Source organism: Dreissena polymorpha, chromosome 1 (assembly GCF_020536995.1).
Source record: "Dreissena polymorpha isolate Duluth1 chromosome 1, UMN_Dpol_1.0, whole genome shotgun sequence".
Lineage (NCBI taxonomy): Eukaryota > Metazoa > Mollusca > Bivalvia > Myida > Dreissenidae > Dreissena > Dreissena polymorpha.
This window is the reverse complement of record NC_068355.1, coordinates 168,871,903-168,885,240: the sequence shown is the minus strand read 5'-3', so window position 1 is coordinate 168,885,240 and position 13,338 is coordinate 168,871,903. Positions and strand designations below refer to the sequence as shown.

The 13,338-nt window shown below is 31.1% G+C and overlaps 1 long non-coding RNA gene across 1 annotated transcript; it reads right to left on the bottom strand.

Annotated features, from left to right (window-relative positions):
* Window positions 1-11,306: 11,306 nt before the first annotated feature.
* LOC127860265 (uncharacterized) lies at window positions 11,307-12,504 on the bottom strand. Its single transcript, XR_008039659.1, has 3 exons — window positions 12,376-12,504; window positions 11,879-12,059; window positions 11,307-11,521 (listed from the first exon to the last, which is right to left on the bottom strand). It is a non-coding gene; the product is annotated as an uncharacterized LOC127860265 (long non-coding RNA).
* Window positions 12,505-13,338: the final 834 nt, after the last annotated feature.

Sequence of the window (13,338 nt, the reverse complement as noted above, 5' to 3'; positions counted from 1 at the left end):
ATTTTTTTTCGGCGGGGATAATAAAAAGATAGCCCTGATGTTAACTGTTGAAGACCTGACCTGCTGATCTAGTTGTTGAATCAACATAAGCTTGACCCAGATATAAACATGTTGCCCCTAGATTATTATGAATTTGATTTTAAAATTTGGCCTGGTAACGTAGGTTTAAGATGCGCCTGATCCAAATTTGAACATGGCCTATATATATTGTAAATATAAGCATCCCAACCAAGTTTCATTTGTAAATATAAGCCTCCCAACCAAGTTTCATAAAGATTGAGTCTTAAATGTGTCCTTTAGATTAGTAACAAGGTATTCTACAAATTGACCTGGTGATCTAGATTGCTGATATTTTTCCATATGATATACTGGCAAATTTTAAACTGGTTTTAATTGGGTAAAAAACACAGACCCAAGCCAAATGTGGTTTTACATGTAGTTGTATGTGCTACACTTCATTTTATGTTTCAATATCAGACTTGCCGGCTATTAAATGTTTGAACTCCAATTGATAGGAAAACAAGGTGTGAGAAAAAGGACCAACTTGGTTCTTGCTCTTATGTAAATAGAGACACGGATTTGTTACATATATATTGTATAATTTATGTTTTGTAGTATCTGGGGCAAGGTGCTTTTTTGTAACATGCAATTATTCATTGTATTTAATTTATAATAGCCATGTAAAATGAGATCATGCTTTAAAATAGGACCTTTCTAAATTAATTAGATCCAATTCAAATAATTGATAGATAGGTCAGTTTATTATTCTATTTAACACATTCCTATTCCAAAAAAGAATTGACAACCATGTAAATTGTTTCTGAACAAAATTGCATGTCTTCTTATACAAAAAAGACATGTTCAGATTGTTCTACCAAATTAATGTTTGTATTCAATGCAAAATTCAATAAACAATATTTAACAAACTTTCTTGCACACAATGTTCACAACTTAATGAAATATTTTTACATGGTAATTGTAAGGCAAAATTGTTATATTTGTGTCAATTCTTCACATCTGTGCAATATATATATATAATGTGCCTTTAACTACTATATCTGGTAATAATTGACGAGTTTTCTTGCAACCAATGCCACCTTGACGGAATCTACCAGTAATATACCCCTTCAATGACATACCACCCGCCATTTGTGTCTATCTATTAAGGCTTCTGATAGATTTGTTTGCCAGTCTTGATTTTCTTTTTTAAAAATAGTTATCAAATTAGAAAATGGTTTCATATAAAGACAGCTTCAACACAATATTAGCCTTACAAATTACTACAGAGAAATATAGAGAAAAATACATGCAGTTGAAGCAGATAATTAAGTATTTCTCTTTACTAGTTTTGTGTTGCTTGCCCATGGGATCTTTGTTTTAGGTTTTGTGTCTATCTGTTTGAGTTGCCATTTTCTAGTGTGTGTGTGTGTGTGTGTGTGTGTGTGTGTGTGTGTGTGTGTGTGTGTGTGTGTGTGTGTGTGTGTGTGTGTGTGTGTGTGTGTGTGTGTGTGTGTGTTCTATGTATGAACAGATTAAAGCTCAAATAAAGAATATAGAGACAGTCAATCAAACAACAAAAGCTTGATGGACATATGTTGCAAAAATGCATTATTAAAAGATCTTCATTAACAAAGGGTACAGTGTGCTGTATATTTTCAAACTATATGGCTAATATAAATATTACACTCATAAAAAGGGTATACTTGTGAATAGAATACTTATTAAATGTCTTGATATCAACAATTATGTAAACATTGTTTATTTTGACATTTGGAGGAACCAAAAAAAAAGAGCACCTTAGTTCTATCTTGGTCCTCAAGCACTGTTGAAATACAAAGAGAATCTATGGTCTGTATTTGCGAAACTATTCTTAGACTAACGTTTATGAATAAAGAATATATTTTAAATTGGAATATTCAAGAATTGCTTAACTTTTTAGTAAACATTGGCATAAACCACCTCTATCAACAAGATTCTTCATGTAGAACGTTTTGTTCATGGCATAATCATCAAAAGTGCTTGTTTATATTCAAATACTGAGCATATTTTTCTTGGTTATAAGCGTATTCTTTATTATTAACTCTTACGGATCGGTTAGTGAATACGGGCCCAATTGACAAGGGCCCATTTTCACCAACCCATTCTTAGATTTAAGAATTAATAACAGATTTAAATTCTAGAACAAATACTTTCCAGTTTACAGGCATACAACTTTGCAACAATATCTGTGCCATTCATCTTAGTTTCTGAATTTCTTTAGATTGTGGAGGTGGTAAAAGCAAAACAAGACTCAACAACAAAACTGCTACAACATTATGATTTCAGAAAATTCTTAGTCTTAAATCTAAGTCAAATTGAAATGCGGTCCTAGATAATTAATTTAGTACATCCATGTAATACCTTTGTATTGTTTGCAAACTTTCTACATTATTATAACGTAAAAATAACTGTCAATATCACAGTATTTGCAAAAGAAGAAAACTTAAACAACAACAACTAGTATTTTTGTAAGAAATTGTTAATATAAACACACAGAGTTCTGTTGAAACTTAATGTTGTTTAAACTGTATGTGTATACAATTGATTGCTTTCCTTGCTTTCCAGTAGTTTGTAATTTCTTTTGTTTTAGAACCTACATGGTTATTCATTATTGTTTAGGTATGAACAGCATAGATTTACTGCCTTTAATTTTACACTTAATTTTTGATTTTCACAGATGCACAATTAAGGCCTACAAAAATAGCTTTGTTTCTGGTTACATGCCCTAAAAATGTGGGTCGGTAGGTAGGGTGTGTTTTTTTCTTTCCACAACACTTAATTGAATATTTAACTCAATGAGAATGTCATTATTTTCAGGTATCACCAGTGTGAAATGCGCCAGGACGACATAGTACTAACCTTCAGATAAAGTTAACTCTTAACAAGAAGATGTTTGATCCAGATTGTCTTTATCTGTAAATTACTGTACAAATAAATATTAATAAATAAATATTTAAAAACAAGGTTGGTCGGGTAACCGGAAACAATACTTCTTTTTTTAGGCCTAAGCATACTTTGCCTTGTTATTTAAGCTAATTACTGACAAAAGAAACATCATTAAATTATGTTAGAACTTGTTTCGATATTTTGTTACTCATAAATATATTCATATGAGAAATGTTAAAAAACTGGATCATAGGCTATGTGAAATGGTGTTGATGAATTTTATACAATGTTATATGTGTTACTGATGTGAAAATTGGAAAGATTTTCTCACATATAATTATGTTACTGATGTGAACATTCAGAAGCTTTTTTTTCTGTTTAATTGACGTACAAAAGCAGTCCACCTGTATGAAAATTGGAAAGCTTTTTCCTTGTATATGTTACTGGTTTGAAAATTTGAAAGTTTTATTCTGTACAATTTTGTTGCTTGTGTGAACAGTCAAAGCTGTTCACCTGAAGAATTGTGTTGCAGATGTGAATAACGGAAATGTATATCCGGTAATCCTCAATATGTGACTAATTTAAATATTGGAAAGCCCTCCTTCTCTGTATGTTACTGATGTTAATATTGGAAAGCCCCCTCCCCCCCCCCCCCGACACACACACCAAACAAATAAAACTCTTCTAATTCATTGCAAAATGCATTGTTCAGAACTTTCAACATTTAAGTTTATTGCAAAATGCATGGCTGAGAACTTTGAACATCTATGTTTAAGTTATGTTACATTATTGATAAGAAGTGAATACCATTTTGTTGTTTTATGGATCTTACAATAGCTTTCTTCACTTTCCTGCTTATAGGATACCAATGTTGACATGTATATAATGTTAATATAACAAATTGTAAAAAACAAAGCTCCTAATCTTTACCCTGCTGCTATGAACTTTCAATAACTGTTTTCCTTTTTACTACTACAAGGAAACATTATAATACCTATGTTAATTTTGTCATTGATAATTATGCTGAATATATGCAATTGCATGTAACAGAACAAATAACAACTGAGTGTTTGTATGTATTTGATAAATTATATTAATTATTGTGTTAACATTGATATTTGTAAGCAAGAATATATCTATATTGTATGTTGTGTTTATGGGCAACAAAGGGTTAAAATTGGTTAACTTAAACTTGTGCATGTATGCTACAGGTATGGGATCATTGGCAACAAATGTTGTTTAATTTACTGTAAGCACAACTTTATTTTAACTACTAATTATTGTTTTCATAATATATACAGTAAGTTTTGAGTGTGTTTGTCTGTTATTGAATTGAGTATACATTATAATAGTTATTTTAATAGCAATATTTCTGCATTAAAGTAAATTTAGCTATGCTTTTTCATATGTAATCGCTGGTAAAATAAAAAACCTTAAGTTGTGTATATTTGAGGGATGAGAATAAGTAAAAATATGAAAAACAAATAAAATAACAAAATAACAAAATATAAATACTAAAAAAATGCATGTATCTAGAGCTTGCATTTTCATGTAATTTTGTTTAAATCAGTATACATTTCATATTATCTGTTCTTTCTTTATATACACATTTATATTATTTAAGATTTTCTTCATAGAAAATATAAACACATACATCTTAAATTGAAGGACCATTTTTTTTGTCTTAGCCATAACTTTGCTATATATTAATGGATTTTATAATAATTCTTGCAAATGTAAACCATCATACCACACCATTACTCATATAACACTTGTCAGCAGCTACCTGCCTCAAAGGACACGGTCACACTTGGATGTAAAAAGTCAAATTTGGCCATTAAACAGCTTGTCTTGACTGTAACTTTGGGAAGAAGCATGCAACTTTAAAATAATTTAACACAAATGACAACCATGAGGAATCTGAGGGCATTTGCATGTATCTCTCTTCCTCAAAGGCTAAGGCCAAACTAAGAGGTCAAAGGTCAACTTTGGCCATAAAACAGTTTGACATGTACTAAATTAAGAGAAGTTTGTTAATTAGAAATTATTATGCCACAATTTGTAAGGTTACATTGTTTTGCGCCTGTCTATCGATAAGTAGGTCTGTTGGTACATAAATTATAAAACTTTTGCTGATTGGATAGAAGACATTTAATAATTGTAACTTTCAAAGCAAATCTGGCTCACAAATTCCAGCACACAATGAAAACAAATTTGATTAATTAGGTTTTGATTTAAACATATTTTCTTTTGCTTTCAAATCACTAACGTTCAATTTCTACCAGCAAAACTGATACAATCAAACATTATGCTGTTTATCAGGCAATCCAACAAAATGTAATGACCCCAATTGTTCAAGCATATTTGTTTTCTATAAAATCCATAAGAATCTTATATTTTATATCATTTTCTAAGTCTTTCGAACTTCTAATGAACCAAAACCTTTTTGGGGACTATTTAAGGTCTCAGAACAAAATCAATTGTGTGATACGATTATTTGACAAAGTTTGCACAGTCATGTTTCTTTTCAAAATGCATTTTTTTAAATTATCATTTGTAAGCATTTTCAACACAGCAACGTGATTTGCTTTAAAATGATGCAAAAATATTACCACTTCATGCGCAGTCATCAGATCCATTAAGTTCATAGGGCAGTATTTGATATCAAAGGGAAAATTTAATTAAAACTTTTTGAACACTCTAACCATGTGTGGCTTAAGATGTTTGTTTGCTTCATATCTTTTATATATATTGTGTATCTACTTTTTCTAAAATTCATATTGTCTGTTACATTTTATTATGATGAATATACAATTATTTTTAATATTCAATCTGCATTATGCTGGTATTTGACTAAAACAATACCATCAAATACACTCAAATATTATGCAATTTTAAACTATTTCCCTTATATATATATTTTAACATATTGCTTTTCAAAAAATAATGGCCAACCATGTTAATATAGATGATCATGCATGCATGTTCTATTTTAAAACAAACAATATATTCAGATAATTTCCACCTTATGCAATTGTGAATTCCTTGCCAAAGTCAATATTAAACATTTTTAAAAATACTTTTGCCAACATTGTTAAACACATAACAAGTGTTGTATTCATAATGGGTATGTTTTTGAAAACTTATATATATATCAGATTTTTTTTTAGCTATTTTGAGAAAAGGAGTCTGGTCAAATTGGGATTTTTTTTTTATTGATAAAATTGGCAAATTTTGGATTTTTTTATCGACAAAAAGGACCAAATTGGGATTTTTTGTATAAACAAATATTTACACAACAGGTCTTTTCCTGGCCATTTTGGGAAAAATCATAGAAATTATAGTAATATATTTCATAGGCTGTTTAAAAATTAAAATTAAGATATAGAGTCTTATAATCATAAGTCATTAGACACTTCTTTCTAAAAAAAAAAAATTGGGGGGGGGGGGGGGGATTTGGATTTTTTTAATAATTTTGGTTTGGGATCGGGTCCGTTTGCTTTGGGATCAGGTCCGTTTTACAGCCTTTTTTTACATAGCAGAAAATCCCTTGTATATAAACACATTATAACAATTCCTTTTCTCCCATTCTTTGTTCACAAGATAATTTTATGCAACAATGATTTCATGGGCTATTTGTGTGCTATAACGCTCATTATAGCTAAAAGCAAATAAAACTTGTTTGGACTATAATCTAAAAAGCATTATCAAAAGCCGCAAAATTGCACAATTGTTAAAAATGTAACGTGCACAACAAACTGCTGACATTTGAAATTAAATGTTAAAATTAAATAGGTAAATGAAACAAATAGTCATCATGCAGTACACATATTTGTTATAATAAAAATTGTTCTTTTGAGCCCATGGGATTTTTGTTTCAGGAAGTGTGTGTGTAAGGTTTATCTTTTAAATGTTTGTTCCATGTATAAACAGCACAAGTTCCATCTAAAGTTCAGATTAACATTATATATTTCATAAAGCACAACAACCATCTACATCTTGAAAGACAGGTATTGCATATGGTTACAAGGGGAAGATCTAGGATGATCTCTTAGGTACTATGCAAAAATTTGAATACTTTAATAATTATAATTTTTTTTTAATTTCATGCTCATACCTGAAGGGATCAAAAGGAATGTTCAGATTTTTATTATCTGCAACTAAATGAATAAGTCAACACATTTCACACATTGTTTGCATGGGCCAGCCATAACAAGCAGAAGGTACCAGTAATATACAAAATGCGCATCACAAAATCCATTCTCTGTTGATCTTCCCACAACTGTAGACATTATCTAAGCACTTGGTTTACATGCACCAACCCATTCTGAGATGATATACAAGTTTCCAATGTTGATCATGCTTTGTACTTCTTTATTAAGAATGATGTAATGAGTGGCAGTACATACCAAGTTTATCTTTTTAAAAATACCTTTTGAATAGAAACTGACACTTCTTTTGAAATTGTGAAAATAATCCCACAATCTTTTGTTGATACTTACAATGTGTTGTACATGGAACTGTATGTGTTTACAACTGGTCTCTGTGCTTTCCAGTAGTTTTTAAAGGTTTTATGTGATGTAGGTACGTATCTTCTTCTATTTTCACTTACAATTTTTGCTTTTCATATTAATTAATCAGCTTGTTTGAGCATTTTTGTTGAAGCTAAATGATGAAAGAAATATCATCAATTTTTATTGAAACTTGTTTTGATATATTTCCTAAATTTATATGTTCAGTTTAATAGGTTAAGTCCTGCGCAAAAAGTTGGTTACTCATTTTCATCTGATTGATGAAAATCTAGTATAAAATGATTCTCATTTTTGGATTCTGAAAAGGCTGTCAATTTCTATAATATTAATATTGTTATTGTTTGCTTTTAAATGATTAAGTATTACTTACAATCAGGGATCATATTTTCCCGCAACATCAATCGGTCCGGATATAAATGGGAAAAAGTATCCGAAAATGTGTATCCGAAATCATGACAAATTACGTTAAAATATATACCATTGATTTTGCAATTCATGAAGGTGGTATAATACATGTACAAGTAAAATTCCCTTAGGCATTTTTGTTAAACGTAACGAGTTTATTCAACTGGTGTTATCATTTGGTATTTCATTCTTGTTTCGTGTGCTGTTTTATCAGACTTTTTTCATCGTTGTCAATATTATTAATCCGTGAAAGTCTATACCGATGTTTTAAATTGTTGTTGACTCGATAATATCTTACAAACATTCACTGAACTAAACAAATGTCTGTGCGTTAAGGTTGGCTACTGACAACGACAAACCAAATAATTATATAATTTTTTGTCAAATAACCCACGTCCGATAGTTTAGATGCGTAGGGATTTAATCACGAGAGCGAAGTATTTGAAACCACGCCTCTAATTTTCCGGTCGTGAGTTATTCAACAACAAAGTATAAAGTACACGAATTATTTCGATTCTAACACAGTTTTACTAAAGATTTATTCAATGTACCGTAGGTTTCCACGTATAGCGCGCAGTGTTTTACCTCCAAAATTCAAATTAAAAAGCTGGTGCGCGCTATACATTGATACAACGCTATCCTGGTTGCTAAATTGGTAAAAAATATGTTGTGTAATCGTAAATAATAAAAATGGCCGCCATGTTTTTTTCCAGAAAACTACCACCCTATAATCAGGGCTCGCACTGTCGTTCGCCACTTAAGCCATTTTCGAAAATATTGACAATTTGGCTAACGAAAAATCCGATTTGCGAAAATGCTAAAATCTCGTAAAATTTCATTGAAAACAGCCACCATTTTAACCCGAAACTGGTTTTCTATATTTTTGTCTTTGTTTCAATGAAAGTATTCGCAATTTGAACAGTGAACGAAAACCGGTCTGCACCTGTATCGAGACATCGCTTGACCTTATTGTTATTGAAGTGCACATGGTAGCTAGCCAATCAAAACTGAGCTCGCTTACACATGAAATGACATTGTTGAATGAAACGTAAAAATGGGTGGAGCTATGAATACACAGTTAAAATTGTCGTCTGCAAACAAAATAGCGGCCGGTCGCAAATGTCGTATTATAAGATTAAAAATGAAAATAAGCGTGACAATAAATTTATTACATCCAAGCTGACTATCGATAAACTGTGATAATTAAATAATTAGTTGTATGTCTTCGATGTTACAACTTTCTGCAGATTTTCGATTGAAATGAAAAGGTGATAATAATTTAATTTGATCGTTTTACTTACAAACTATGCTAACTAACAGCGGCGTATTTGAATCAAAGGAAAACGTGAAAAACACGCGCGGTTTAATTTAAGTATAGTATAATTGTTCAGACTGAGGGGCCATTGTCGAAACAACAAGAAGTCGCTACTGGTAGATATGAATGCGGTAGAAGAAGTTTTGGTCGAAAATAAATTTGTTTGAATAAACTTGCGGACATTTCTTTGTTTGTGTTTTTACACTTCTTTATTGATGAATTCCGATAGGGATTGTTGTCGACAGTCCGGAGAGCAGGCAACCCTTCTCGAAAAAGTGCACTAAATGCGCATTTAATGCGCAATAAATGCGCTTTTAATGCGCATTAAAGCGCATGTTATTGGCACCGTATTTTTTGCTGAAAAAAATATGGTGCCAATAACATGCGCTTTAAAGCGCATTTAACTAAACAACTGCATTTTTCTGTTCAAATAATACACTTTTTGAGTGTATAAATGCACTTTTGTGTGTATTTTAAAGTGTACTTTAGTGTTTTTAAGTGAATTAATACGCTTAAGTGTATTTAAGTGTATTAATTCGCTTGCCGTTTTTTTTTGTTCCCCAAAAAGTACACTTGAAGCGTATTTTAAGCGTTTTAATTTACTTAGGAAAACATGAAAAAATACACTTAAATACGCTCTTGTGTATTTTTTGAAAAAAATACGCTCTAGTGTATTTTTTGAAAAATTTGGGGAAAAAAATACGCTCAAGTGTATTTTTTTTTTAAATACGCTCTAGTGTATTTTTTGAAGAAAAAAAACGCTCAAGTGTATTTTTGAAAATGTCTATTAAAAAAACATTCATTTGGATATGAAAAGTGGCCGGTTTAAATATGATCTGAGAGAACAACAGCAAATAAACTTTGAAATAAACACATTTATTCACATAAATCATTTTAAAATAAACAAGTAGTTAAGGCCATTCTATGGGTGCTTAAAAGCTTTTCCGCTTTCCTCTGCAACTGCTTCCCCCTGTCCCTATACTTTTTGGTTTATATTGTTCCATACAAAGAATGCATTGAAAAAAAACATGTCAATATACAATTTTTTCAAACAATATCACAATAAATAACAATGGCAAATAAAATATGTTGAAAGACAAAGACATACATGTAGGCTTACCAAATTGTCAAATAGCAAAATAGTTTTTTTTAAATCTTTCTCAATCCTCACATGGTTTTTAATATTGTTAAAGATTTTTTCTTGCCAAACTTGTAATGTGGCGCACAAATTATGTAAGTTTTTCGAGTTTATATGAAAAAACCTAAAATGACATCAAAGATAATTCGTTCTTATTATTAAATATATAAGCACTATGGACATGAAAGCACATTTGAGATCTACATAACTTTCCAAACTTGGAAATATATACAACCATTTACAACTATTTACTCACAAGTTATCTCAGTTTTAACTATAAAGGGGACATATCAACAGCTAGAACAGTATTTTATAGTCTGAAATAGATTTATTTATTAAAAGTAACGTTATAAATAATTTCTAAACACAAACACTTTCAGAGGGTAAGAGAGACATTCGGAGGCCATGGGAAAATCTTAGGAGTGACACAAATTCAAATAAACTTGTAATGTGGCGCAAAAATTATGTAAGTTTCTTGAGTTTTTATATCTAAAAAAAATACATTAAAGATAATTCATTCTAATAATTAAATTTATAAGCATATGGACAATGAAATGCACACTCGCTAGGTTTTGGCAAACAATAACCTGCTCAGTAAGTTTTTGTGGGTTTTTGGCAAGGTGGTTTCCTGTGGGTTTAAACACTTTTTTGTATTAAAGTATGTTAAAGTCTTTTACAATTTTGTGCTGATATGTTTCAGTAAAAAAAGTAATAGCCCCATGCAGTTTTAAGGGAAAAAAAACACAATGTGCAGGAAAATCATCTTTATAACACAAACAAATATGAACATAAGAATTGTACACTTCATTATAAAATGAGGCATTTGTGGAAGATTGTATGGAAAAAACGATTAACCGCAGTGTTCCGCAGTGGGTCAATATATTTAGATCGCAGCTGCTGCAGAGAACTAGGTCACAGCTGTTGGGGGTACCTGAACCGCAGTGGCCGGAGGAACCTGGACTTCAGCATTTGGAGAGACCTTAACGATATGGTGGTGGGACCAGTAGTCCAGTACAGCAGCCATTTGAGAACACGACCGCAACCGCCAGGGGGACCTGGATGGCAGCCAGTGCCTAGACCTGATCTTGGCAGCTGGAGGGACCTGGAAAGCAGCAGGCGAGACCGGAAAAGCAGGGGCTGGAGTGACATCTACCACTGATGTTGCTTGTGTCCTTCTCTTCTTAAGGATCTTGAATGCGTATTGATCTGCAAAAGATAAACATGATATCACACACTATCAAAAGGGCGAGGCATTCTTCATACTTGTTAAATTGTAAGGTTTTTGTTTCACTTAACTATGAAATATTGCTGTAATGGTAATCTTGTTGCGATTATAATTAGAAATTTAAATCAATGCAAGTTTGTTTGCTTGTTGTTTTTGTTTGTTTATTTTTGCAATTTTTTAATCCTGTGATCACATGTGACTAAACTCTTATCATCAAAGAAATAGCGTTTTGTAGACAATACAGTTTGAAAATGAACTAAGATGCGTGGTCTCATTTGGCTGTCTGGACTGGCTGGAAGTGTGATGCATTTTAAATGCAATAACCTGTATAGTTTTACCTCTCAACAAATCCAGCTTTTCTTAGTCAAGCACAGCCCACTCTCCTGCTTCACTCTAGTTGGCCAACTCTTGAAGGGTAAAAACCTGGTGTTAAAGCCCATACATCAGTCAGTATCCCCCTGTTTCTTCCTTTTTTAGCAGGTGATAATGCACATTCTTTCCTTGGGGCAAGAGTTTTACCTTTAAAATCAAAATATAAAAGTTTTCATTGAAATATGAGGGAAAGAAGTCCATTCAGTAATGACCAGACTTAGCTATAAATAAAGTTTAAGATGACAATAACCATAAAACACAGCCATAATAATTCACTGTACACAACATTAACACTTTTTAATTTGTATATTTATCTATTTTTGTTTCAATTGGTGTTAGTTTTCCTTAAAATTACAATGCATTTACTTATCCTTATACCAGAGACAATACATAAACATGATAATGATCATAATTAATTCAATGAACTTAATTAAAAAAGGGATGCAGAAATAAAAATACAAACCTGTTACAACTGTTCTTCAGTATCCAGCCACTTTGGACCTCCTTTGATTTACTACATTGTAGTAAATACACTTTGTTTTCATCACACAATACTTCATGCTGACAGTATTTCAAGACATTTGACACTACATGTACAATTTAAAATCTTAATTTGCTAAATCATGTCTAAAAATGTAGCTCATTATCAGTTGCTGACACCTGCTTGTTTAAACAAATTTACTTCCTGTGCCCTAAACCAATCAAAAGTGGCTTGTTTTCAAAACAAAAACTATCAACCAATCAAAAGTATGCAGATGATATGCACCCCTTTGTTAGGCATTGCTGCATCACTGATAAGAGATTAGTGTTTATGATGCATATTTGATTTAATTGGGGGAGAGCTGATCTTTTATCTGTTGTGTCAGCTTGAGATATATCTACTGATAAAGGCAAATTTCAACACCAAAATATTTATGGAATAATACACATCACTGATAACAATTCTTCTCTTTGTGACCTTAAATTGAATATCATTACTGAGAAATGACAATCTGTTTATTGTTTATGAAATCACAAATTACAATACATGCACATAACCCTTAGCATATTATATTTATTTGTGAATATTTCAATTTGACATACTGAAAGAAGTTAGAAAATTATAATTCTATTATAAATATTATTTTAATTGCCTTTACAAAATGTGTTTAGTAGACAATGTGGTAGATATTAATTTTATTTGGGTTAAATATCAGTATAAGAAATTTGAGAAAATATAATTTAAATATTAAAAATATTGAAAGTGTCAAAAATATTATGTGGGCTTGCCAGAAGCCCACATAATATTTTTGACATGTTCAATATTTTTAATAAGTGACCCACAGCCTGATTTAGTTGAACTTGTGCTTTTTAAAGCTGTTAAGCATTGTTGTTAAAAAATTTATTATGCATAGTATTATTTTCTTGATGTTTTCAAATAATCAAT